The following is a 27,625-nucleotide window of genomic DNA, read 5'->3' as shown; positions in this document are numbered from 1 at the left end:
TGCAACAATTTTTGAAATGAGCCTTTCAAAACTAAGTGTTTTCTAAAAATTAAGTATACCTAATGGCGTCAGGCTATCAAATTAAAACTAGACGATGACCGTAGCTTCGCTCGCATGGATTTTCAAAAATCCCGTGGGAACTTGTTTATTTTCCGATGTCCGTTCTCGCGATATTCAAGTTTTGTCAAAATCGTTAAACGGATGGACAATGAAAAGCTAGCAGACTGACAGACAGACACACTTTCACATCTGTAATATTAGTAGGCCTATAGAGTATGGATAGAGCAAAAAATATTTCTTCATGCTGTACTACCTATTAAGTATTTGAAAGCTATTAAAGTTGAAGTTAGGAACTCTTGTGAAAAGGGGCATAATTCGCCTCGTGAACTTATGTCCATGTGTACCGGCTAGGTGAGGTGAGGTCCGCCGTCCGAGTCGATGGCTTGTCCTCAACTTGTTGGCCGTCGGTCGCCTTAGTTCTACTAGTTTGGTACGGGCCCGATCGCGTGGCGGACGCCCGTATACTCTCCTAAAGCGGCGCGCGCATATCAAACAAAAACATACAAACATCGAACTTTGTTTCACGTGTGTCGACTGTGGACTGTGAACTGAGTGCACAAAGGGTGTTTTTGGGGTGCCAGTGGGGTGTTTTGGCGGGGATTTGCAAATTACGTAACTGATAAAAGCTTTCGTAACACCCGTGATAACAGTAAGTACGATTTTGATTTACTCTCGATTGCCTCTACGTGAAATACGAGTTCCTTTCAGATTTTGTTTTAAGCTAGCTCTAGTTTCGTTCAGCTTAATTGTATGAGAAGCTTGTATTGTAGAGGTTGGTAGACACCTTTTAGATAATTTGAGCTAAAGCAACATACAGTTTATCATAATCTAGTGATTGTTGTTTTGCATCTAGCCTAAGTATTAATTAAGTAAGGGGTTGTAGATGCTTATTTTATTAGAGCAGTTGATTCTTGAATTTATTTATTTTTAATGAAGTAATAATACAATAGTAACTAGTATTATTTTGCACCAATTGCTGGCTCCCATTAATCTGAAAACTGGTAAGTAATCTAATAAGAAAATGTATCTATTATTTTTCAATTAGAATGAAAGACTAAATGGAAATGGGTATTTAACGTTAATAATTAATAACTCAAGATTTGGCTTCAAGATACCTACCTAACCAGTGAAATACTCGCATATTTTTATCGTTTTAAGCCGGAAAAAACTACATTAGGTAAGTATTTAAAAACATAAAGTTTTTGGAACTTCTAAGGTAAGCACAAAGTTTCTATAGGTAAGTAAGTACCTATATTATTATCGTAAATAGCTTGTTCTGTCAATCCGTACTAACATCTCTATGCTTTAACCTCTCTCGTAACTAAACAAAACTTGTCATTTCCTGGGGCTTATTTACGACCTCATAATATTGAATCAGACCATTATAAACTACTCCTTATGATCTTCACTAACTGAAGCAATTGAATTCCTATGAACTCACTCGGAAATAATCCGGATTAGTTACAATTTTTTATTTCAGTAACTATTCCTAAGTTTATATAATCCTACAAAAGTTTATAAGATAACGTGCAAAGCTATTTTACATTTTTTTATTATTCTTATTGTAGTTTTAAAACCAGTTGTATCACTTTACAATACGTAGTTTATACTTGAGCAAATTATTCAGCTAGTTATAGTAGACTAGCATTCAAGTTATGCGTGTAACGAAGCTCAAACATAGACACGACGAGAGGCGTACTCGGAGAGGCGATCACGCATGCGCGATTCGTTGAACTCTTTCGTATGCAGAACATGCGCTTGCGCTGTATAATACCGGACCGCACAATATAATGCTTTGTCCGGTATAGCTGGAACAACATAAAATTCATACGTAATTTTTTTACAAACTAACAGTTTTAAGGCTGAATTAACATAGTTGGTTCTTAAGCTAATCATTTGCTTTACATTTTATGCATTAATTATAAAAAAAATCTTAATTATTATTGGTTGTTATTTTATATAGGTGCCTAGGTTTAGCAGCCGATAATTTATTAATAATATATAAACTATAAGCACATTACCTTTCATCAGATGTTAGGTACAGAAACCTCACAAAATATTTTAATGTTCCAAATTCCAAAATCTAAAGTACGGTCTAAGTTTATGGTTTACGTTTATATTGTAAAAGAAGTTGTTTAATTTTAATCAATGTAGGCTATTGTCTGTTTGCACTATAATTTAGGGATCAAGAGGAACAATAATTAGTTATTGCCAATGCAACCTATTATTAGGTAGGATTTACCTACCTAAGCAATCACATTATGCTTAGTTTGTACCAACATAAGTTTCGCTACTCGGGGCTTCTCATACAAACACAGTTTGCGTCTCATAATACGTCCTAGAAAACTAATATCTGTGATTTGCCAGATTTCTAAAAACTTCATGACATCAATTTTTTTTTTATTCAGATACAAGTTAGCCCTTGACTGCAATCTCACCTGGTGGTAAGTGACGATGCTGTCTAAGATGAAAGCGGGCTAACCTGGAAAGGGTATGGCAGTTTTTAATAAACCCATGCCCCTTCGTTTTCTACACGGCATCGTACCGGAACGCTAAATCGCTTGGCGGCACGGCTTTGCCGGTAGGGTGGTAACTAGCCACGGCCGAAGCCTCCCACCAGACCAGACCAGAAATTAAGAAATTATAAAATTCCAAATCCCCGCCAGGAATCGAATCCAGGACCTCTCGCTAATAAGACCACAGCGCTTACCACTGCGCCAGGGAGGTCGTCAAAATATCACAACAATCGGTTGAATGGTCAGCTGTAATAAGAAGTTGTGTAATTTTCTTTCACACACGCGTAGATAAAAATATAAATAGTACAAATTAGTAGGTATGTGAAAATCGTGAGCCGCATCAGGCTATTAAGGATAATATGGGGCTGGAGTATAGCACTATTAGAGAAAACGTACTGGCTCCTTCAATAGCCAATTACAATAGGAGTCTTCCTAACTTAGAAGCCATTCCTTTCTGGTTCCCTCCGGCTGTTTCTTCGTATTTCGCGAGGCAATTTAAAATAACTGCCGGGAATATTTATTTGAGATTGGCGAGATTATATTTCTGTATTATTAAGGTAATTCCTGCATTTTTCTGCCCATGTTTTCCACCATGTTATAGGTAAGCAGCAATTTGTTACGCTGTGTAATGTTCTATTGTAAATTGTAATGATTGACAGGTTTGTAATTTCTACTACAATCATACATGCGGTAGGAAAACTCTAATTTATTTTATTTTATTTGTGGCTCTATGATAGGTAAATCTTGACTCTACTATTGGCTAAGATGTTCCTAATGATTGTAAAAATTGTACTGAAATTAATAAAAAAATAATAAGCTAATACTTAGGTACTCAAACAGGCGTCAACTGTAAACTGTGTTTAGTACTATTTATTTTCCCAAGCGTTATTATCCGGAAGAAAATTCCTACCATTAAATTAACGATGTCACGATCCTCAGCAATGATTACCAGGTGTAGAAAAAGAAAAAAGAAGAAATATTTGACCCTGGCTTACTTAAATACAGAGAACATACTCGATCAAGAAGAAAAGGTAATTACTTTTGTATCAATATAAGAAATCAACAAATTAGCCATTATAGGCGCCTACTGGAGCCGTTATACTCAGGTAAAAAGTAATAAATAATGGCCGAGTGGTCAACCCCGCTCTGGTTTTTGTTGTGGTAAAGTAATTACGGTAGATTTATTTCGTTTTTGTCGAAGTAGGGTAGGTATATTCCGGCCTCGGGGATCCTATTGGGAAATAAATTGTTAATTGATTTAATTACACTTTTGTTTTGGTTGGGCCTTTCAAGTTATAGAATTTATGATCCTAATTACAGTAATTTAACTGTGAAGATTGAAAAATAAATTGATTTACTAGCAGATACCTTAGAAAAATGTAAAATATTGTACTTATACTATATTTTAAGAAACGCAACAAAATTATTTTTAAGTAAGTACATATATAAAAGCTACCTGAGTAGGTAAGAAGTTATAAAGTTTCTTACGTAATTTGGCTGAAATGCTATTTGATTTCACATTTACGTGTGCCAGCAACATTAACTCTTCAAGTAGTTCCTATAATAAAATTCAAAGGAAAGGTCAAAAGGCTTTCAAGAAAAGTGCGTATAAAAGAAAAACTCGTTGAACCAGCAATTTGAGAGCTGTGATCAAAAATAACGAGCTAGGTCCAATCGGACCTAGATGTAGGTCGGTTTGTACGTGTTCTACATTATTCATTACTATAGCTTGACACAAAATCGTTAGTAGTGACTCATTAAAGAAATTCAAGCGGCCGCCGGCCATTTTCTGGTATTTTGTACTGATAAACCGTGACTCAATCGCTACAACAATTGAATATTATCAGCTACTTAAATCGGTCTAATTTTTTAAGAGATATTACTGGAATTTATTGCCGAATTATTGTTTGTTAACTTAGTTTAACATCTAAGACCTCGTTCACACTGCCAGCGGTATCTACACCGCAGATTTCTGGTATCGCCCAAAATCTGGTAGCCCGTATGGTGTCAAGCGAGAATGAATGGCACAGATACGGTCAGATGCTGAGAGCCATAATGATGAGAAGGGAAGATAGAGAAAAACAAGAAAAAAAGGAGAAGAGCAACCAGAGGGTCAGCACGAAGTAATGTTACACGGTTCCGTGCTGATCTCGCAGAGGGGGAGGTCTTTTTAGTCCGTGCGAGTCGGACACACCCTGTCGATAGACAGAAGTCCATTCGGGATTTTTCCTCCTCCTAGAAAAAAAAAAAAGATTTGAGTTCAAAGTTGTATAAACTCCACTAGGTACAAGTTAACCCTTGACTACAATCTCACCTGGTGGTATTGTCTCAGATGGAAACTAACTTATAAGGGATGTGACAGTTTTAAACCCCAACCCTTTATCGGTTTCTGCATTGCACCGGAACGCTAAATAGCTTCGCGGTAAGGTGGAAACTAGCCACGGCAGAAGGCTCCTAACAGACAAATTAGAAATTAATTTCTAAATTGTCCCTGCCAGAAAACGAACCCTAGACCTCCCGCTTATAAGTCCATATAGCGCTCGCTACTGTGCTTGTGCTTTTGCTTTGATTAGATAGTTTTCTGTGTAAAAGTCTAAACCGATACAGGGAACATGGAATGCAGAATTTTGCAAAAAAAAACTCAAACTGAACTTTTGCTAAGTGGGATCAAAGTCTAAAGAAAAATAAATAGTTTTTTTATTCAAATAAACTTTTACGAATGATTTTGGATGGTCACAGGAATCTTCCACTGGTTCGGGATGCCAGCTTCCTACCAAGAAAAGAATCAGCAAGAAACTCGGCGGAAAACTTTTACCCTTTAAATAGAGTTCTCAGAATAATGACACTTTGTAAAGACGTAGAAGGCGTAAGTAACTTGTTTGTCTCATAAAAAGTTTACAGGATCTTATTCATAATATTCAGTACAACAATCTTAAACAAGGTCATGTTTTAATTAGCAAGTGGAATTTAAATTAAATAAACATTGAACTCACTTTCTTATCTCAGTTACCTAATTTATTATGCACGCACGTTCGTCTTTTTATACACGCCTCGACGATTTATCGCTTAAATCACTTATTATCGATTTCTCGGTCGACCCTTTGCTATAGATCGCAAGTGATGATTATACGTACGACTAAAAAAACAAGTACGAGTCAAGCCTGCATGCTGGAGCCATCGACAAGATTTATACACGACATGACACGGGAAGAACATTATTATACATCAGTACGCGGCAGAAAATAATGTACATCGAACTTTAGAAAGAGATAGCGGTTTTGTAGAACATTGCCTCTGTCGTTGGGATCGACAAAACGTCACACAGAGACAACGCTCTACAAAGCCGAAATCTCATTCTAAAGGTCGATGTACATTATTTTCTGCCGCGTACTATAAGTATATTTGCTTCATACATTTTCAAGCACAAAATAATACCAAGAATAATATTGATAGCATAATGAAAATCAATAGGCCGAAGTAAAATGACTAGAAACTGAGTGAGTAAGTATTATGTTGTTTAACTTGTTTACTGTTCAAGAAAACAATATTTTTGGGGCACATAGGACATATTCAGTTGTATCTGGATGCCAACTCTCTGTACAATAAGCTTGATATAAGATGGTAAGATTTAGCTATGTAAATGAGCCTCGATGGCTCAACGGTTAAAGGAGCGGACTGAAATCCGGAAGGTCGCCGGTTCAAATCCCACCCGTTGCACTATTGTCGTACCTACTCCTAGCACAAACTTTACGCTTAGTTGGAGGGGGAAAGGGAATTTTAGTCAGCATAATAAACTTGGCTAATATTCTTCAAAAAAAAAATTAGATGGTAAGCTTTGACCAGGACTGACTGACTGACATAGTCAACAGTCAACACACCACCTAAACTGGTTGACTTAGAAATTTGTTTGGATGAGATATTTTCTTGAGTACCCTATTTATACCTTGAGTAGAGTTGCTTTGAGGAAAGATTTTGAAAGTTGTTCACAAAATTAAAATAAATGTACCTAATACCACGCGGACAAAATCACGGTAATAAGATATGTAGCTTTATTTTAACTGTGACTTTACACGTGTATTTTCTTTAAAAAATACTTTTACATGATATGAGTAGGTTTACACAGCTTATCATTTTAGAACCTAGGTACTTACGAACACAAAAAAAACATGGGAAATGATTTGTTGCACCATTAATCTTGCTTATGGCCAACGGCCACCGACAGTGAGAGCGAAAGTATTGAAGAGTAAATTAACAAAAAACGTAAATTTGCCAGATAAGTATTACGATTCTTACCATTGATGTATTTTTGCCGCAAAGAAATAAGAAACTCTTGCAAACTTTTCTTAACGTTTTCTTGCTTAACATTTTCGTCCTGATTTGAAATGTGTTTTTGCTTTTTGTTCAATTTAGAATTACAAATTAATACTGGGTATCGAAACAATCTTTGGCGATGTTAGAGGTCTATATCTATAATATACCTAATATATAAATTGGTAATAGCACACGGATTTACATATAACTGGATGATTTCCGGGATACAAATTAGCGTAGGTATGTCAATCTCCAGAATGCAAGCTATATCTGTATAAATTTTGTTGAGTGGAAAAGTAGCGCATAGACATAGATAATTTATACTTTAGCATTTATAACATTGTGTTGATTTATTTAATGACTCATAATCAAATTGACAATGTTCACCTTGGGTATATTATGGCTTCGTATTTTTAATAAGCATATGATTTATAACTTAATTTAATAAAATCCAATTAAGTTTTTATAGGAAGTATAATATCAAAGCTACACAACGTAGGGTAATTACTAAATTTGTGCATATACATAAATTGGATTGAAACGTACCTGTATGGTTTAATAATAAAATTAATTATATTACACAATGAGCATTTATGGTCCGCGACAGATTGAGATAGCAATCGGGGTATGAGGCGGGGGAACGCCTCGCACACCCGCACGTCAACCGCGCTATCCCGAGCCGTGTTAGCGCAGGGGCTGTGCGGGTGTGCATATTGTCCCCACCCTGATTGCCTTCTGAACCTGTCGCGTACCTACTATATTTTTTTTTACAAAGCAACCATACTATAACCCATATTTGATAGTAGATACCTACTCATATCGTTTATATAACCAGAGTGAACTACACAATAATATGATCCAATCAATGAAATGAATGTGTCATATCGTGTGTGTATAATAATATGATACAGCTTTGTCACTTTTATTATACAGCTATAAAATTATTACTGTAATTACGTGAAATCGATTCAAACCCACGCTCATGGAACAAAATCAAACATTAGAAATTGTTTCAGCGTATCAGCACTCAGCAGCCATTGACTTGCTCTTGCCCTTGAGTGTAAACGGTCGATAACACGTGTTATAAGGTATAGAGCCAAGCTGAACGTTTTAATAAATCAGTACATTAAATAGGCATTTAATTCCAAACAGTAAATTCATAAACTTAAATGGTAGTGCTCATGATAAGAATTTAATGCGTGAAATATTTTAAGGATAAGGCGGAGGGCTGTGTGGTGGAGCGCTCTTGGGAAGGTTTATGTCCAGCAGTGGACGCAAACAGGCTGCTTGATTGATTGATTGATTGCGATGCCTTTATAGTAAAAAATCACATTACAGCTAAGCACAACACACAAAACAAAAATCTCAATAAAAATGATAGCAAATGCATAATTTATTCAGCATAATTTATTCAAAACTATAGGCACCTATAATGGAACCCACTTCTTTTATTAGATAATCATTTAAAACTTGTCTAAAACCTAAATAGGTACGGTTTACTTAAAATACTATTTGACTAGTCAGCCAAATAGTATTTTAAGTAGGTATGTCGTCAGATAAAGTCTGTTAATTGAGGTACGATTAAATGATCAGCAAAGCTTATGAATGATATGGCCATCTCACCGTCTCATTTTCTTTTGTTCAATCACTCTACATTCATCCCATTATTCAATAAAGAACTAGCCACAAGTAAGCACATAATTATATCGATGCTTCATTGTGTAACAATATAAATTTTAACCCGTACTACACAGATAGCATCACAGTCATTTCGTAACCTTCACCTCAGAGTGGTTCATAACACGCGAGTGCGTCACGAGTTAACCTCACCTGCTTGTTTCAAGCACCCTTCCTGTTGGTACTTTTTACCCCCAGTCTCATCGCTTGAGAAATCACCACATGAGATCATAGTGCATTACATTGAATCCATTACGTTTTTCTGGTTACAGTTAGTTTTAAGAAATTGTAGGAATCACTACCCATATTATAAATGCGAAAGTGTTTGTTGGTTTATTGGTTTACTAATAATTAGCATTAATTATTAATGCCCGCAACTTCGTTCGCGTGGATTTAGATTTTATAAAAATTCCGTGGGCACTGGGATAAAAAGTCAAATAAAATATATCCATTTAAAAAATCGGAGTAATCCGTTGGTCCAATGCAGGCTGAAGCGTAATTGAAGGACAAACCAACAAATCATTAAACTGACAAACCAACAAACAAGCACATTTTCGCATTTATGATAACGAGCAGTGGATCGTTATAATTTTTTCCACGGACATAGTTAGAGACTTAGAGAGTAGGTATAAAATAGGCTAATTTTATCCCGGAAAATCAAAGAAGTCATGGTATGTTTAAAAACTAAATCTACGCGGATGAAGTCGCAGACAACAGCTAGTATTTTTTAAAGAATAAAATAGTAGGTACTTCGCGCAGCTAATTCGAAAAGATTATAGAGATTACGATAAAAGTCTAGACTTTATTTTAGTGGTTTTTAGTACAAACTACACCTTTTTAATTAAAGTGAAAATTGTTGCGTGTTTCGAGGTGGTAGCTGATTTGTATAAAATTTCACTTTACCTACTATAAAACTAAATTTATATTCACAAATTGCAAAGCTTTGCGAAACTGATTTTGTTTTGTTTTTTTTGTTTTTAATTTATTTATAACAAGCGTACACCAATTAATACATAGTTTTTCTCTCACCAAACTGGTGAGCCAGTTTGATACAATAATCTTTGATACAATCTAAAAAATAAGTTACTTGGATATTTTTTAAATTAAATAAATACTTATACGAGGTATATTGTATCACGTAGCAAAGTTTCCCTCAAATTTTTGCATAATTCATTCAATTTAATATAAATCGTGAACGCGAATAAATTTACGAACTTTTGCAACCATTGTTTCGATCGAACGGTAGGTATTACAACACTGAACCCTACGTAGATTTCACTGATTTGTTGCAAAGATTTTGTCAATGTCAACGTGTTACGTGGGCAATAAACTCTGGTGTAGGGACTAGGGATGTCTGAAGTGCCAATAAGTATCGATAATATTATATTACTAGCTTATGCTCAACTTCGTCCGCGTGGACTTCACAAATTTCAAACCTCTATTTCACCCTATTAGGGGTTGAATTTTTAAAAATCCTTTCTTATCGGATGCCTACGTTATAATAGCTATCTGCATGCTACATTTCAGCTCGATCCGTCCAGTAGTTTGAGCTATGCATTGATAGATCAGTCAGTCAGTCAGTCACCTTTTCCTTTTATATATTTAGATTTTAAATATCAAAAGAAGGTAAGAATTTTAACGATTGCAAATAATAGGTACTGTATTTTGCCTAGTCTATATTAACAAAGTCAATGACAAGCGACACGGATCATGGGTACTTTTTTACCGCTCTGAATTTTTATATCTGAATTTAAGGTTTAGTTCAGTAGCGACAGGAGCGTTGCTATTGGAAAAAAATCGTTTTGATATTTTTTCGATACCTATGTGATATTTTATATTGATACATTGAAAAGTTATATTATATCACCAAAAAAGCAAAATGTCGATATATCGATACATCGGTATTTTTTGCCCAAGCCTGCTCTGGTGTAGGGTTGATGGTAGACGATAAGGACTGGAAATTCACAAATTGCCTTATTTTTCCTATTTTATAGCTATTTCTCTAGCCTTTGGTAACTGGGCCATAATATGACCTTCGGACATGCTATTAGAAAGGGCTAACTTTGCACGGACCTAAAAACCATTTTACCAGGGACAAAATCTAGTGATAACGATATAGCACTCATTTTAAAGCTGGTTTGATATATTGGCGACCTCTTTTGCACAGCGTCGCCAGTGTCTACCTTGTAAGACTTAGTTCGACTCTTGCCTAATCTTAATAAAATTGTAGGCCACGATTTATTGTAAATCGGCTTTACATAAGATTAGGTTGAAAACTGTGATAGTTAGGACATCCGCCTTCTAATCGGAGATCGGGGGTTTGATCCCGGCCACGCACATCTAACTTCTCTGTAGTGAGCCGGCTATGGGTTGATGGAGGCAACCTTATCTACGCTAAATAAATATTCAATACGTACTTCAGCAAAACTAAACTATGTCGTAATGAATAGATTCAAAGAGTAATGAAGCGAACAAATCCACAAGCCAATAAAATTATCCCATTTGAGCGTATAGCTATAAAGTCTGTTATAAAGATACAATCGCCTCAAATTATCAGTTGCAGCGCCCCGGCGAGCTCGAATTGACATTTAATTATCTACTACTGGAATGAAGTGCACGTACTTTGCTCGTAAGATACGCAATGCATCTCAAAATAGCGTATAAGATAATTCGTAGCGACATGGATGCATTCAGGCTACTTGTACTTTTATACACCCATGGTTTCAGTAAGGGTTTATAGCATTCAAACTTCAGAGTAATCATAAATGCAAAATCGTTCTGTCTACTAGATTTTATCCCGGGGATGTACATAGGCTATTTTTTTGTTGATGTACATAGCTTACTTATTATCCAGGAAATTCAAGAGTTCTTACAGTATTTCTAAAAACCTAAATCCATGCGGACCAAGTCACCAGCATAATATAAAAAAAATAAGTCAATTTCTCTGATTTTTATGGACAACTCACGCTTGACCAAAATAATGACTATACCAAAATTGTTTTCACAAAAAGCTGAAAAAAGCTGAAGTTTCCTAAGACAGTTTCCCTGTGCCTCTTATGGTTTTGGATTTCCCCATGCTGTCCCAGGTAAAAAAACACACTATAATTCGTGCTCGTTCTTGAAATCTACAAGTATCTATTTTTGACTATTAAATGCCATTGTTCATAATATACAATAATCATTATTATTAGATTGATTAGTTATTTAACTTTTTACTTATTTGCTAACGCAGTATAGTTTACGATGGGGCATGTGAAAATCCCTCATTTGTGGCAGAAGATGGTGAGAATCTTTATGGTGTGCAATACCAACTGATTTATACTAGTCTTTCTGTGTATTCTATTCTATACTAGAGGCACGGTATAAATTTGTTTCGTAACGGGTACATGAGACGCTGCGTGTTGTAAGATAAATGTAACTAGAATATGCCGTTGAAAGTACATTTCAGTACCTTTGAATTATAATGTAGAGCAAACCTAATTCATTTAGTGCAGGATTGGAAATGTTTAATAACTTTATGTTTACTATGTTCACTGTTAGAAATAGCTTCAGGTTTAAATACTTTAGAGTACTTCAGGATGCTTAGTACCTGTATGACATTATAAAGTTTTATCACCAGCTGGAACTAATCTCCAACTTTTTGGGGCTATTTACGTCTTAAGTAATAATTAAGTACCTATCACTTGTTTTAACAGTGAAGGGAACATCATCGTCAGGAAACCTGCATGCTTGAGAATACCTCTTAATTTTCTCAAAGGTGTGTGAAGTCTGCCAATCCGCAATTGGCTAGCGTGGCGGACATAGTCTAGCCTAACCCCTTCTTATTCTGAAAAGAGACCCGTGCGCAGTAGTGGCCGGGGATGATGATGATCATAATTATAATATAGTTTTGTCAGAGCAATATTAGTAGAAGGTAGAGTATGTAAATGTGTGCATAAAAACATACAAAAATATTATCTAAACTCACACAAATGTGAAATGAAACAAGCATATTATTATAAAAACACAGGCTCACAAATATAATAGTATTTAACACGCAGGATCCCACTTAGCATTCCTTAGTACATAGTTAACGTATGTATAGGTTCTCGTTAAACATAATACCATATTTAGTCTAAATAACATAAAATTGTGATAAGCCTTCCCAGAATAACGGACGTCGGACGTCGATTTCAAAATGCGCATGCAAAATAATCTTACCAATAAATATCTTAAGAATTTGTTCGGCGTCGTTTCTTAGATCGATAAGTAATAAAACTTTTAACTATTTCTTCATTTGGTTTGAATTATTCAGGAAAAGCATCTTCTAGTAGGCCGACTGCATAAGCGGCCATATATGAAAACTTAGTTAGTCGTAACATCCTCTATCTAAAAGGGTCTTTATTTCTAATGAGATAGGGATTATGAAACAAACTTCGTTGGTGGATAAGATAACTCATTCATATACGTAGCCATAAATGGAAAACTAGAAATATTGCCGGCCGGCGGTGTAAAACAACTCCGCAAATGCGGACAGCATCATAAGTTTCATAAAAAGTAATCAGTTTTACTCGTATTGAGTAAACTCGACATGTTTACTGTATCTATTACGAAACACTGTCTGTACTTAAAGACGAAGAATAGTGAAGAATATTAACGTAGGTTGGACCTGTACGTAACAATCATTATCACATTTACTGTGAAATTGTTGAGACTTCAAAATAAAAAATGGTTTCGGCCTTGATTTTTTAAGAAAAGAAAATTTTTATTTACCATTTTTTGGTAACTATGATAAAACATGCTTGTCGAATTGAGAAGTTGTTTTTTTAAAGGTACCTATGTTCTAGTTTTTTCTCTATGGAAAGTTAAGTAATCACATCTTTTAGTTACGCTTACCTATAGTAATTATGGTTGGTAACAGGTGAAAGCAGATAACAATGAAACCACAAGGCACGAAACACATTTCAAAAGAAAATCTTTTAAGTATTAAGTTTCTTTTACGTTCCTAGGTATAAATTTAAATTGAAAAGCTTAAGGTTAGCAGGATAAAATATACATAATCTAAAACAATTTATAAACAATACTTATCTCTTTAACAAATCACATAAAATTGTCACAGTTTCATTATTATTCCAAAACTAAGATTAAATCAGATAGACGCCAAGAAATTTGTTTTAAAACTTCAAGCCTACTTTACTTTGTACATTTAAAAGAAATTGAATAGACGTAGGTATATTCTGTACTCCATGAACACATAGCTATAAGTATGTAGTATCAGGTACGAAACGAAGAAATTAAGTTAGTTTTCCTAATCTTCCGAACTGTTTCGATTACTGCAACAAAGACTATAAGTATAACGAGTTCTTCTACGAAAGTATAATATTTAACATCTATGGGAAAAACAATGATGTGAATGGCATGAATATAATATTATTGTTTCCATTTCTTCGTTGGCAGATCAGATTTTACGAAAATGGATCATCAATAAGTCAATAATAATAAACCAATGTAATCGCCAATCATGATTTAAATCTTTCGATGAAATTTAAATGGGACGCTATCTAACAAGACGAAACATTTATTTTACAATGCAACGGAAAACAATATGGAACGATCTTAATTCGTGACTCTCGATTCCGACAAAATACCCAATATACCTACATCCCAACAATATGTCACGGTGCAGGATCAGATAGCATGTCGCGATGGCAGTAACGGTCAACTGCGACATGGGATTTATCGCGCACAGGCCCTGATAATAATTTTGTTCTCGATATTGGATCGTGGGTGCGCTGCATAAAGCATTTGTCCACGGTGCCTTACATTACAGTTTCAAGTTTGATGGTTAATTGGACCTAGATAAACTTAACCTTTGCTAAATGAACTTACTTACATTAAGTATTATGTATACTGTAGTCTATATTTAGGTATTTAGGTAAGAATCTGACCTCTACTAATTTTTTATATAATTATGTCAATTTCTGTGACGGCAATAGATTTAGTCCTATCAATTTAGTCTTGTTTAGAAATTGTGTACAGCACAATTAGCCACATTAAGTAGGTATATAAAACATTCTTTATTTTAGTTTCGCTGGTTTCCTGTTTTGATATCTTCAACAGGATTGTAAGCAAAATACAGAAACCAACTATAAATTTATCTCCATTTTACAGCCTTTGAACACCATCCAAATATGCCGCGTAGACGTTATTTCTCCTTAACTGCTGTATCTGCAACAGGCATCTTTATGCAAATATCTACAACGGTAACCAAAAACAATTTTAGGAAAATGTCCGTATCTGGTTTATGTGCAGACCACTTGTTAAGATAACTCATCTTTTTGAGATCTGCATACGGAAATGTCTCTGAAACTAGTTGTAGGGTACAAGTCGCAAATACGATAGCGTTGTAAATGCGAAACAAGTACATTTTTGAATTACATAATAACAAAATGTTAACGAATAAGATTTGAATTACTTAGAGTTAAGACTGCGTATTAAGGTCTATTAAAGGAAACAGTGATGGTTAACCATTATTCTTCTAAAACTTTGGTCTCCTATTCAAAAGGGGGTTCGAACCCGTAACTTTTTTCGGAGTTTGGTTTCAAACAATTATTATCACTCACTTTAACGGAGAAGTAAAACATCATAAGGAAACCAGTATTACTCCGTACAAATTAACTCCTCACGCGCCATTTTAACTCTATGTGTCAACTGTCATGGCAAAAGTACCTCCGGTTCACCTTTAAAATAAGAACTATAATCGTACTTTTGACACATAAAGTCAAAATAGCGCGTGAGAAGTAATTCTTTGACGCATTATACCCGAGAGTTTTCTATAATGTTAAAAAGCTAGACAAGGTTAGTTCATAATAAAAGTGAATTAAATTTACTTTAAATTAATATTTATCTCAAATAATTTCAAGTTGACTTTTTTGGTAACCTCTCTAGTAGGTATAGGTAAAGTGCAAATAATCTCAAAGTTAGAATGAGATCCGTGTTTCGAATTCCGGTGAGATTTTTGACATATTGATTCACTATTCAAGCAAAGCCCTACGTGGCTACGTAGGCGTGAAGCCCATTAGGGGTAAGGGTCTATACAACTGCCATACCTCTCTTTTGGGATAGCGCGACCTATCTTTGACTTCATCGGTATTTAAAATCCAGCTATGCTGTTGGATCGTCTACAATCTAGACGATCCAACATTACAGTACGGGTTTAGGAATTATTGAAAACTAACTGATGCCTGCAAATCGGTAATCTGACACGATAATCAAAAAACTATGATGCGTAAAAATAAATAAAAAATCCGTTTTAGAATGCACAGGTGAAGACCTTTCATATTATGATACCCCATATGATATAGTTTTTACTTCGAAAATTGAAAATAATAATTATTAGTTCATGACCACAAATTAATTTTTTTTGTGTGATGTAACCACAAATTCACGGTTTTCAGATTTTTCCCCTAATGCCAGCTATAAGACCCACCTCCCTGCCAAATTTCATGATTCTAGGTCAACGGGAAGTACCCTGTAGGTTTCTTGACAGACCGACAGGCAGACAGACAGACAGACAGACAGACAGACATACAGACAGACAGACAACAAAGTGATCCTATAAGGGTTCCGTTTTTCTTTTTGAGGTACGGAACCCTTAAAATGAGAAAACAGTATATTTTCTAATGGACTAAGATATTTTTGGGATAAAAGTCTACAAGATACAAGAGTTTTGTGGCTTTCGTTAAATTTCGTTCATCGGCTAGGCCGTGAAATAGTAACAGATGAGCAGACAAACTTCGCAATTCTATAAATACTAAGTACTAGACGATGCCTCTTACTTCGCCCGCTTGGAAAATCTTCTCTTGTGCCAACTCATTAATTTTCCAGGATGGAAGCTCCGCCCGTTGTCTTTTCGCGGCTGGATGGGCGGCGAGCTGTAAAAAAAGATAACAGACAGACGGATACACCTTCGCATTTATAATATTAGTATGGAAGTATGGATTATTATACATTACTTAATTCAGTATAACAACTTTAGGTTGGCATACACAGTTTGAAAGCCGACTGCCTTTTTGCATCGATACAAAGCCCGTCGGCTTCAATCCAGCAAACTACAGGCTTTGGTATGTTTTATTCATTAAAAATCTTATTGATTACAATGGCTGGTGAATGACATAATGTGATGTAAAAAATTAAAATACACGAAAGATATCAAACCGGTAAAACCACAATCACTTGATGCGTACTTTAAGTACCAATGGCGGGTCAACCCGCCCGGAGACGCAATCGCGCGTTCATTGTATGAATGTCTGAAGTATTTTCTGACAAATAAGGCCTTCGACATTTGTATAGGTAACTGAAAAAAAAGGAATATTTTGCCACGACGCAATACCTAGATAACAGTGATTATAAAAATGGCTTACCACATAAAGTTTGCATATAATTAATTATTTGTGCATCGTAAAAGAACAGAGTCTGTTTTGCTCATCAGGTCTTCGCCTAAGGGCCTGTTTCACAACCATCAGATAAACTTTATCTAACGGATTTTGTCAGATTGACAGATTCCCAATACAAAAACTGTCAAAACGTCTAATTTATTCGTTAGGTGGCGAAACAAGCCCTTAAGTGAAGAAGTTGTTATCAAAAATGGTAAAACATTTTATGGTCGATTGTACCTATTTAAAAAAAACTATGCATCAGTTTAAAAATCGTGTGCACAACTGTACAATGTACATCCCGTGCGATCATTGACGTATTTGTGCGATTGAACGCGCCACGTCAATCTACAGATACCTACGCTGATTAATTATTCAAAACTAAACTCGTTATATGAATGTCCATACAGTAAATATATTATTGTAAAAACAGGCTGTTTTGATAACACAGGTTGTACAGCTTTCATATGCTAGGATTTAGGGTCATGTTATTAAAAGATTGTGAATTAACGATTGCGTAATTTCTCACAGAAATGATTGGGAAGCACAACCTAATTTTAGAGTATTCGCACCCTCTTCTTACTATTGTAATATGAAAAGGACAGAAGCAGTTTGACATTTCTAAATTTAATTTTTAAATGGTAAAACCCGTGATTTTAGCACGCACTCGCGAACCTACTGTTTAAATTTGTATTGTGCACTAAAATTTAGAGTCTTTAAATGTGAAAGTCATGTTCCGTTCCTTTTTTAGCATTAGTAAAAAGAAAAGGATGCAGATACTCTAAATTTAGTTTAGAGAGAGACTAGAGAATCGGGGCCTAGCTTCAGTGGATTAACACCCTTAAAGTGGATTTACGTATTTAGATACGTAAGTCATTCTTCAGTCAGTTCGTCATTCTTCTGCTTTTATAATACCTAATATTTAAATTTTATTAAATTTATTTTCTATTTCATAAGTATTAAATAGGCATCTTGCAATAAGAAAGTTTAATTATATTAATTATCAATTAAAAATTAAACTCAAAATCAATACAGCTTATACAGTATTCCATACGCATTGCGATAAAAATATGTAAAAACTTTACCACAATACCATACATACAAATAGGTACCTAGTTAATAAAGGATCGGTCAAAAAGTTAAAATGACAAGGTTCTAACAAAATATAAGGGTCTGATTTGCATATTTCCTGGTAGTCCAGCGGTATTGTTCGTGTGTGGTCCTTCGTTACCATGACTACTATCATCGAAGGCTCTTAACTGATGGACATAGCTAATTGTAGTGCCAAAGAGCAAGAAGACACGCTTCTAAATGCCGGTCACCGTTAGCCTTATTTGTTATCTATTTAGTACGAATTAGCTCCTTGGCTTCTTAAGTCGCGACCCCCTTATCTTGGTATAAATTGACATTTATATAATTAGTTTGAAGCTGTTAGTGGTTAGGACGTCCGCCTTCTAATCGGAGGTCGGGGGTTCGATCCCGGGCACGCACCTCTAACTTTTCGGAGTTATGTGCGTTTTAATTAATTAAATATCACTTGCTTTAACGATGAAGGAAAACATCTTGAGGAAACCTGCATGCTTGAGAGATCTCCATAATGCTAGCAAAGGTGTGTGAAGTCTACCAATCCGCACATGGCCAGCGAGGTAGACTATGGCCAAAACCCTTCTCACTATGAGAGGAGACCCGCGCTCTGTAGTGAGCCAGTGATGGGTTGATCATGATGATGATGATGATGATAATTAGTTTAATCCATTTGCTATAATTAAGTTTCGAACAAAGATATACCTACCTTAATTCCTTACCTCAAATGGGAGTATTGAACTTCTACTACCTACATACATACGTCTTGTTGCTCTCTAATAACACAATATACTTATCTGACATCCGTCTGTTTCGTTAAATGTTACAATACTCCCACGGAACATATAAAATAGCACTACTGTTATATAGCATTACTATCTTATGCTCGCGACTTCGTCCGCATGGACTACACAAATGTCAAACCCCTATTTCACCCCCTCAGGGGTTGAATTTTCAAAAATCCTTTCTTAGCGGATGCCTACGTCATAATAGCTATTTGCATGCCAAATTTTAGCCCGATCTGTCTAGTAGTTTGGGTTGTGCGTTGATAGATCAGTCAATCAGTCAGTCATCTTTTCCTTTTATATATTTAGATTAAAACTTACATATTTCGTGTAAATAGCACAATTTAAATAATGAAATACATTGATATTTATAATTATTAAGAACGTAAACGAAGATATTATAAAGTACATCATAATATCAAAGCTTAAAATTAAGATAAATTAATTAAAATGTCAGAAACATTTTTCCATAAAAATAGGGCGATGAAATTTTAATGAACAGAATAGGCGTGGAGCTCCTTCGAAATGAATTACTTGGGATTGTTCTGAGATAAATACAACATCTCTCTGTTCTCCCGTATTCCTTATTGCTGAGGGTTGAGACCTCTTTCCATTAATTACATAATACGGTATTTGCCTTAAATCATTTCTCAGTGATTCTTAAATAGATGGTCTTCCAAAAATCCACGTTAGTTTTAAGTGTGATAACCATTATAAATTATTAATTTAACTAAAAAAGCACGTCAAATCATTGTGACGTCACATGCCAGTATCTTATAGGAACTTGCATACTAAGCGCGTGTTTTGACGCTTTATAAAAATACTGATTTGAATAGTTGTCAAATACCGGATTGTAGAAGTTTTCTTGAGTTAATAATTTGGTGAGCATCAAGATCACGACTCGTCTGAAATAATTAATAACTGTCAATTAGTTACTTAGCAAAGTTGTTATCTGTCAAAAAATATCATAACATTTTTAACTAATGGCAAAGTTGCTACGGAACTTATGGACATAAAATAAATATTTTTTTATTGATTTCGGTCACGCGATTTTATTTCAACTCTTCTATTTAATATTACACCTACACCTGTTCTGATTTTCATACATTCAACTAAAGCCTCTTACATAAAAAAATTAAATTTACATTAGTTATATTATAACAAATCAAGTCAAGGGATAATGTTTTAGTGAAATAAGGCCTCAACTAATTTTGTTTCAAGTTAGATTTAGTGGCTAAATCCGGTTAACTACAACTAGTTTATAATTAAATCTTGACTTTATGACCCGAATAGTGTAGTAGTACCTACTATATAAAATCACGCAACAGAGGTTAGAGGCTCGGTACTAAAAGACCGGACCGGTTGTGCCAGACCGGGTTATTTGTCTAAAGTCATATGCTTTATGGTGTTGATTTTTTTTAAATATATTTATACAGCAGGGGAAAATCCTCATGGACACCCGTAGGTACAGCCGGACTCTTACCGGCTAAAAAACCCTGCTGTCTTCTTGTTGACCGTGTACCCGCCTTTCAGCCTACAACACAGCAAGATTCTTGTCTTTCACTTTTTTCCTCTCTTTTCTCTTCTTCCTCCTTTTCCTTCATTCATTATTATTTCAGCGAAATTGGTTATGGCTGTCCAGTTTTCTTCATTTTCTAGAATTTATTTAATAGATTTTCTACTGCTAGGTCTCCTATTCTAATTTAATTATTATTGATAATAATAATTGAATAATTATTGATATACTCAAACTTTGCAGTGCCTCGACAACATTAGTGAAATGTCCGACAGAAAATCAATTTTTAGCCGAAGTCGAAGCCAATTAATCGGCTATCGCCACAACCTTGGCCGAAGCCTAGGTTTAATATTCTTCCTCAGAAATTCAGTTCAAGATTGGCTATAAGTGAATAAAATAAGGTTTTGTTCAAGTTCATGTTGACTGTTGTCTAAATCTATGCTGTTGACTAAATTTTTTTACACTTGTTAGAAACTTTTGGTTTCGGTAAAAACTTTGGCCCATATGGCTGAAGCTGAAAGGCTATAAAGCTCCTTTTTTTGGCCGGAGGTGGACAGCCGAAGCCAAATCCAATTAGACACTAAAAATCTTATACTTAGCCTACTGTGCATATACTATTGACTTGCAAAGACTTGTCCTAAGTAGATCAGGCTTAAATCAGGTAATCGGATTTCCAATCGCCGGGGAGTTTGCGGCCGGCTTAAGTATAGCGTTCGCATATTATACCTACTAGTAAAACCTTTTTAGGTCACTACAATTAACTATAGCTAGCTATTAGTAATTAGACCGTCGTTGTTCACGCAAAACACCGGTAGCCCATGCTGGTAATATATTGTTTTAGCGATTGCTTGTTCGTGTTGAAAAAAGCTAAAATCTGTTTCAAATATTTAACTGGGTCAAATACGACTGTTTTGTTTATATATATATATATATATATTATGTTTATATATATATATTATGTGGAGGACATGTGACATCATATTTTTGTTTGATTTTGAATAGCCATGAACTATGACATTGTCTGCATGTCCCACTGACCTCTACTAACACAAGTACTCTGGGCTTGCGATTGCCAAAATATTTTTGAAGCATCTTGATTTTTGCTATTTTAGCAACAGTAAGTGCTATGTAAGCGCTACACCTAACTCATTCCGTGGAACAAATAAGTAGTTTACATGAAAAAATAATTATTGTTCATGACACTGTAATTATGCAGGTTGCGTTGTTCCGTTTCGATTATCCACGTCATCTCTAAGTCGTACCTACATTCAAGGCTAACTTACTAAATATTAGTCACTATTAGATATCTCAAAAGTAGCCTTATTTTTGTTGGTCACAAGAATTCCTTGTCTTGAGTTTCGCAACGAGAAGATAAATTAACTATAATCGTAAATCAAAAGCAGTCACAAATGGCGTGAGCAATGCGCTTTAATTGGAGAAACTCATATACTATTTATTCCAAAGCGTTAATTTTATAAATTGATGGATGTTTTTAGACCGTCCGTTCCATGTTCGTTCTGACGCGATTACACATATCATCTTTTAGTTGCCTGTCAAACTTCTTGCTACTGGGTGACCTTTATGTTGGGTGCGGTTGCATGAAGTTACGTCTTCGACAACTACTCGATTGTAACTGAAATGATTGGACGCTAATTATGTTTTCTTTATTAATGATCGATGCCGAAACCTACTTCAAAGAAGTCGTAGAGGTGTATGATGTAACTTTTAAAAGGGGCAACACTTTAATCCGTTGGACTTTGTAAACGTTTTCTGATTGCTTACATTTCAGCAATAAGGGTATCCCTCTGTATATATATGTATATTATATGGTACACTAAATGATAATCGTTGCGTCGCATGGATTTAGGTTTCTACAAATCCAGAGGGAACTCCAGGGATTGAATTTCCGAGATAAAAGGTAGCCTCCAGGATACAAGCTACCTCCGAGTAGGTATGTACCAAATTTCATCAACTCGGATCAGCTATCAAAAAGTTACAGACATACAAACAGACTCACTTTCATTTTATTATATTAGTATATAATAGGTATATACTAAACTTTGATCTTTTTGCTATATTTTTAAATTTTAACTAGATCTGTAACAAACCATCCGTCCGCGCGGCCGCCGAATGCTTTCCCACTCGCACACTACTAACTGCACTGTTCTACAAACACGTCATCGAGTAGCCGCCTACGCAAGAAGCGGGGATCCGCGAGTATAAAAGAGCGCGCCCGCCAGTCCGAAAATCATTCTTAGCCTAGCGGCCGGTCTTAGAGCGATAGCCACGCAGTCCTCTAAGACTGGTAGGGTTAAGGAGTGCGGTAGTTACCTACAGCCCACTCCGACACCCAGTCGAGGTCACGAACGCGATAGCGCCAGCAGTCCGTTCTTCCACCTCCAGCTTAGGATCCGATTCTTAGCCTAGCGGCCGGGCTTAGAGCGATAGCCACGCAGTCCTCTAAGACTGGTAGGGTTAAGGAGTGCGGTAGCTACCTGCAGCCCACTCCGACACCCAGTTGAGGTTAGAATCCGACTTTCAGCCTAGCGGCTGGCCATGGAGCGATAGCCTAGCAGTCCTCCAAGACCAGTCCGGTTAAACAGTGCGGTAGCCACCTGCAGCCCACTCTGACAACCCGTTGAGGTGATGAACGCGATAGCCACGCAGTCCGTTCATGCACCTCAATTGAGGGAAAGTCACTGGCGCCAACGTGGGGCCCAACGAAAACACCACCCCTTATAATTGGCGCCCAACGTAAATACTATAAAGAAGAAGATCGTTTGAATATGGAAGCAAATATGCTGTAGGAGCAGCTTTAATGCAGGGGGAGGATGCAAATGATCATCCTCCCGAATATGCAAGTCGATCATTTACGTCAGCAAAATTTCCACTTCGCCAAGACGGACCATGTGTAATTATGGAAAAACACGGAAGTTCCAACGCACATTGTACCCATTCAACGACGAGGACATCCAAGGAAAATTCAAGATGTTCCTGGTGCTCTTACGGGACGTTAACGAGCACCAGAGGGGGAGACTGTAACAAACCATCCGTCCGCGCGGCCGCCGAATGCTTTCCCACTCGCACACTACTAACTGCACTGTTCTACAAACACGTCATCGAGTAGCCGCCTACGCAAGAAGCGGGGATCCGCGAGTATAAAAGAGCGCCCCGCCAGTCCGAAAATCATTCTTAGCCTAGCGGCCGGTCTTAGAGCGATAGCCACGCAGTCCTCTAAGACTGGTAGGGTTAAGGAGTGCGGTAGTTACCTACAGCCCACTCCGACACCCAGTCGAGGTCACGAACGCGATAGCGCCAGCAGTCCGTTCTTCCACCTCCAGCTTAGGATCCGATTCTTAGCCTAGCGGCCGGTCTTGGAGCGATAGCCACGCAGTCCTCTAAGACTGGTAGGGTTAAGGAGTGCGGTAGCTACCTGCAGCCCACTCCGACACCCAGTCGAGGCCACGAACGCGATAGCGCCAGCAGTCCGTTCTGCCGCCTCCAGATTAGGTCATTATTCACCAAGTTTATTTTGTTACCTACGTGTATTGTGTAATACTGAATAAGTGGAGAATACAGATTTTGAAGTCAACCCTCGAGTTTCACTGCTACCACCCCTTACAGATCTAATTTCTAATTTGCTTAGTATAAGTAGAAAAGGTAACCAAATGAGCCAAGAAAAAACGTATTTATTATGTTTTGTATAAACAAAACTACAAATTGTGATCACCTTATTAATAATATTAATTTTGATGGGAATTTGCACAAGTTATTAAATTTAATTTATCATTATTGGTACTGGTACTTCGTAACTACTTACGAAGATTAATGTTATTATAATATTCGGGTGGTTATTTAAAAATTATTACTATTCCAAGAAAACTTCTAGCATTATTTGATTGGTGGAAAGGGATCACAACTCTCAGCAATGAATAGCAAGGCAGCGATAAACCTAATGAGAATACGACGCAGGGACGGATAGAGAATTTAAAATGATCTTATAGTATTTTCATAAACTACTAATTATGAAAAAACAAAATACGTCGGTGCCAAAGACTCATTTTACTTTAGAGACCAAACTTTAGTAGGTATCCACTAAAATACAGAATCCTTGTAGGTAGATACCTACTTTATATATCTTCGGAAGCCGTAAAGCTGAAGACCAATTTCGCAAGAAATTCTTAAATATAATATAATGCAATTATCAAGGGCTGTCAGTTTGAGAATAGGTACTTGTCTCATTTTTTCGGTCGATTTCGAAATCATAAAAATCATTGACAATATCGCAAGAAATACAATACATATCTATACCTTCGTCAAAAATAATATCTATAAAATAAATTCAATTCAATTCAAAAAACTAACAAACTCACACATTGGAATTCTAAACGGGTCTATCATCGAAATCGTTTCAGAACATGCAAAAACATACACTTTCATTGAGAGATTTTTTGTGTCTATTGAGTTATTTGCAAAGTCATCTATTTTATTTTTGAAGTTTTGGCAACCCTGCCCGTAACTGTCATAAGCTCTTTTATTTTCGTCCACTCGGCGAGCCTAAATGCAATTCGGTCTGTCTGCAGCGTAAAATAAAGGTGATCGCATACCAAGAGACGAACTACAAAACCCGCAAAAGGCGCAAAGCATATTTTTTGCTACGTTCTCGAAATGCGAGTTATTACAGTAGAATTGGGCTTGCCTTGAAAATGGCTGAGTAGAGAACAAGTCAACGTCGACTTCTGCTTGCATTATTAGCATTTCTTGACCTAATGCTGCCGAATTTGTCATTTTACATATTCTACAAAGAGTTTTCAAGAAATTGTTCTGAAATAACTAAATATATAGATAACAAATACATAAACACACGAAGTCATATAAACAGCCTTCTAATCAATCACCCAATGCGTTGGGCCAATGCACTCAGTAGACTTATTGGTTATATTAGCCACGTGCAGCCAGTGATGTTGGGATTGTTAACTTTTCTGAGTTTTTATACAAATATCAAGAGAAATTGGCGCAATTTGCAAACACTGTTTACACATTGGCCAGCTCTTGTCAAATGCATTGAGCTTATGTTTGCTAGAGACAAAAGCTTTACCGACTCTGTTACAACATCGAGCGTAAAAATGCATTTTGTATAGGTGCGGCTTGCGGCCGTATGCGATCTCTTTTAAAAGTCCTATAAAAAACTAAGAATGTTGTAGGTTATGAGTAACAGAAACACCAGGTATATGGTATACGTTGATAAGGGTTAACATTTAATTAGTGCTAGATGAAATCGTTTTAAAATAAATTGCTTCGTCATTAAAACCATCATTTATTATACCAGTATCCCAGTTTGACGAAGTTATAAAAAATGGGTTTGTTTAAAATTTTTTTTAAGCATACGTATTGTTAAATAATATATAAGTTAAAAAAAGGTTGATAGACAGATTAGGTAGGTATTTATCTTAGAATACCAGTCTGCTCATCTAAATTCTAAACCTATTTACAAGTTTTTATTTATTTATTCGTGTATCGAAAACTTAAAATTTAAACGTACATAGTTACAATAAAAAGGTGTGTACAAAGAACATGAGCTATATCTACTGCAGATATTAATTCCAGCGGCCTTAAAATGTAGTAAAACTAAATTTCGATAATACTGAATAAGTTTTCTATAGATTAGAAACCAAATTTTCGGTAAAATTTTAAAGGAATCAGTTTTTGTCTGAGCACCCAGCAATAAATTTTGAAGCTCCATTTTAATTGTACAAACTGTATTCTAAGATCGTTCTTAATCAATTAATGTAATTAGTAGAGCTTTACTTGTGAGCCAAACCAGTACTATTTGTAGCAATGTCTTGATAACTATTGTTGGGGTAAACACTAAACAGCTTAAGTTTAATTAACATGCAACGGTTATCTGGATGCAAACGTGGAACTTTTAATCAGAAAGGGCCGGGCGGAGCCGGGTTATTTGCATAGTTTAACAATTGCTCGCCACGTTGTTAGGGATTTCACATCTAGATATTTGTAACGGGAATGTCAATCGGATACTTAGTGGTCCTAGGACTTAGGTCACTGCGGTTAAATCGGGGTTCCTTTTGGGTTTAAATAAGCTTCTAACAGTATCTGATCCGAAAGGTCTTAAAAGTACAACACTACTTTCATTATGATTGGAGCTAATATAAAAAGATAGCTTAAATCTGCTGATTTTTGAAGTGTTTTGTCCATACAAAAAATGACAAAAAGTCATTGGAAAGGCTTATGGCATGATTTACAGTGCCAGAGTATTCTCAAGCATTCTCGGGATTTTTTTGCGCGACTTTGGGTTTTACGACGATGGAAGTGGTGATTTGCTATTTATATAATTTTGAAAATTCCCCTGGATTCGCTGCATATGTTTACTTAGACCTAATCTGTGTATTTAACTATTTAAATCTACATATAGTAGCTTAGGTACTTTCGTTCTTATATGTAAATGTACAGGTTCAAAGCAAATGCGTTACAATGGTACACAGAATTTCAGCAAACCGAGAATGCAAAACTTTATAAATCTATAAAAATTATAAAACCGGTTGAGATAATGAAATAATGCAATGTGTAATTCAAATAATAGATAAGCGCGAATTTTAACATTTCTAGGAACCACAGCAGTAAAGCTCTCAGATGGTCAGCTCTAAAGCTATCAGATGCACTGTCAGATATCACTTACCAGACACCCTATAAAGATAACCGATAGTCGAAGGCGTGTGGTCAAAACGTCCTGATCGTAAACTTGAACTCCCGGCGGTCGGCCCGTCACACGTTTTTATGGCCACATAGGTATTTTATATGGACAGCATTGCACATTATGTGAAAAATATCTTTTATATACCTTTCTACAAGAATCATTATTGATACTCATACCTATAGTACCTAATGGTAGATTATGGCCAAAGTCTTCTCATTATTTAACTTGCCGTGTTAGTACCTATGTGGTAAAATCTTACCAGTCTTACCAGTTCCCCTCAACCGACTGATCTGAAATTTGGAACACATACCCATGTAACTTCGATGACAATACAATAATATGGTCATTGTCATCATAATCATGAAAGTTGGAGATGATGATGGAACTGGTCTCATCTCTCCTCTTCTCCTCTCCTCGACTTTTCAAAATAACTTTGTAGTGTTTGGACTCGTTGGATTTGTCTTATAATATTCATTTTACAAAAGCTTTTTTTTAAAAAAGGTTTTCTTTAAATTGAGGATGGATTCAACTTAATACTATAAATGCAA

At 35.9% G+C, this 27,625-nt stretch overlaps 1 protein-coding gene across 1 annotated transcript in view; it reads left to right on the top strand.

The window, feature by feature from the left end:
- Positions 1-502: 502 nt before the first annotated feature.
- The window catches only part of Cad86C (Cadherin 86C), a 151,284-nt gene continuing 124,161 nt past the window's right edge, over positions 503-27,625 (top strand). Inside the window, exon 1 of the mRNA XM_034970964.2 lies at positions 503-709. The gene's annotated coding sequence lies outside the window, so the exon portion shown is untranslated. The remainder of the gene's footprint in view (positions 710-27,625) is intronic.

This window comes from Maniola hyperantus, chromosome 8, assembly GCF_902806685.2.
Source record: "Maniola hyperantus chromosome 8, iAphHyp1.2, whole genome shotgun sequence".
In the NCBI taxonomy this organism is placed as follows: Eukaryota; Metazoa; Arthropoda; class Insecta; order Lepidoptera; family Nymphalidae; genus Maniola; species Maniola hyperantus.
The sequence above is the reverse complement of the archived record's forward strand: the minus strand, read 5'-3'. Positions and strand labels throughout refer to the sequence as shown.